A 2,423-nucleotide genomic window follows, 5' to 3' on the forward strand; every position below is an offset into this window, starting at 1 on the left:
TCGAGGCCCTGCGCGGCCTAGCCGGCTCGACCTGGGGGGCCTCGCTGCAGCTTATGCGGCAGGCCTACCGTGCAGTGGTAATTCCCCAGCTCTTCCGGGGCATCTCCGCATGGTACTGCCCGGCAGGCAATATCACGAATGCAAGCGAGCGGACAAGGGTCGAACTCGCCTTTGCTCAAATCCAGAGGCGAGCAGCGATCCTGATCAGCGGCGCCTTTAAGGGCACCGCAGCTGCGGCACTCAATGCCGAGCTCCACCTAATACCGATCAAATGGCTCATGCAACGCACAATCGAGGAAACCGCGATAAGAATCCAGACCGGACCCCGGTTCACTCGTCCCCAGGGCTTGCTCCGAGCTCGGTCGGCGAACCAAAAGCAACTCGGGGGCACCACGCCCCTGGAAGCGCTACGGTGGGGAAGGCGAGCAGCACTCAGCCTGCCCCCGGGCCGAGAGTGGGAAGAGAGAGTCGCATTTGCATGCCCCCCGTGGCAGCCGCGTGTCCGGGTGACAATCGGGAGCCGCAAGGAAGCCTTGGCCGAGCATGACAGGGTATGCCAAACTGGCTCGGCCGTGGCATACACGGACGGCAGTGGCTTCGAGGGAGGTATTGGGGCTGCCGCGGTCAGCCTACGCAGCGGAGGCTACGAACGAGGCAGCCACCTCGGCACCGACGAGGACTCCACGGTATACGCAGGGGAATTACGAGGAATTGAACTGGCGCTGCAGGCGGAGATACCACGTTCCCCCCAGGCGATCCACGTCTTCTCAGATAGCCAAGCCGCACTCAGGGCCGTGGCTAATCCAGGCCGCCCCTCAGGCCAGTTCATTCTTCGAGATATCTACAAGTCAGTTAGCCAACTGGCCACGGTTCAACTACATTGGGTGCCCGCGCACATCGGGGTGCCTGGGAACGAGGCAGCTGACGAGGCGGCTAAGCGAGCTGCTCACAGAGTCAACTTAGACTCAGCAGGGCGTGACGTCGAATTAAGCTCAGTGGGGCTGGACCCGGTGGTCCGGCTCGCAGCCGCAGCCAAGCGAGCAACTCGCACCAGGTTCAGAATCAAGTGGGAAAGGCAGTGGGCGAATGAGCGTGTGGCGGCTCCGACACGCAGGCTGATCAAAGCCCTGCATAAGAGGAATCTGGACCTCTACAATGGCCTGACGAAGGCTCAGGCGGCGGTGGTGATCCAGCTCCGCAGCGAGAGGATCGGTTCGGCCCACTTCCTGTGGAAAGTCAAGGCACACGACACCGGGAAGTGTACGTGTGGGGATTACCAGCAGCGGCAGACACCAAAGCACGTGCTGCTTGAGTGTCCCAGAATCACGACAGAGAGGGGAGCCATGCAAGCGAGGATCCTCGCGGCGAGCGAGGGTAAGCTGCAACCAAGCCAGCTGACTGACTACGACACGCTCGTCTCCCACCCACAGGCGATCCGCTACGTCGCCGATTTCATAATCCAAACAGGCTTACTCGGTCAGTTCCACCACGTCGGCGTGGCCGGGGAGGACCGGGAAAGCGAAGAATATATCGGCCTACGGGCCATGGGTGTCGGCGTGGAAGACAGGGAGTAATTTGACCAAGCAGCCCGCTAGCCACGGGGAGGATCATGCAAGGAGAACCAAGCAAGGAGTGGAACTGCCCCGGCTGAGGGTATGTGGTTAGTTTGACCGTTTTTATGGCTTTTTTCGCGATTTCGAGGGTTCTGGGCGTTCCGGGTGAGTTCTAGCTTCGACGAAGCACCTACATAGCTAGCTACACTTAGGCAGGCTCAATTAGGTTAATAGAACTTGAATTGAATTGCTTGGTAGTTTGCAAATATTGTCTTTGAGTCGAACATTCATTACTCGGAGACAGTGAATTGCTGTTTTCTCATGTGTCTCTTGCACATCAATATGAAATTGGTTCCGTGTAGCCAGGAGGTACTCTCGAAATGACAGGTGTAAGATACGAACTGGTGCTTCATGATCGCTTGGTATATGGAGGACCGAATGCAAGGACTGCAATACCTCACTGGTATACTGTGTTTGCAGTTCCAGAAGAAGGGCTAGTGATTGAATTGAGAGTGGGGTAGAAAGAAGAATAATAACGCCGATAATACCCTGGAAGTCTCTGAGAAGGTCCTCTGACTCCTCCTTGTCCTTGCCCAGAAAACTTTCTAGAATAGGCAAATAGATCTTGTCCATCTGGCCTTTGCCTGTGTCTTGATATTCGAAGAACTTTTTGAGCCGCAGTTTTGAATTGTTTCCCTTTTTGTATAAACCGACACGCTGTGGCCGCAAAGATAAATAATGGAACAGCCATTTGCGCTAGCTTTTCTCTCTTTTCATTTCCCGGCCAATTCGGCGGTAGAGAGTGATCATGCTGTATCTTCGAGAGTTTGTATTCCAGAAAAACGCGAATATCATGTTTAATCACGGGCA

The sequence above is a fragment of the Aspergillus homomorphus genome (assembly GCF_003184865.1).
Source record: "Aspergillus homomorphus CBS 101889 unplaced genomic scaffold BO97scaffold_57, whole genome shotgun sequence".
Lineage (NCBI taxonomy): Eukaryota > Fungi > Ascomycota > Eurotiomycetes > Eurotiales > Aspergillaceae > Aspergillus > Aspergillus homomorphus.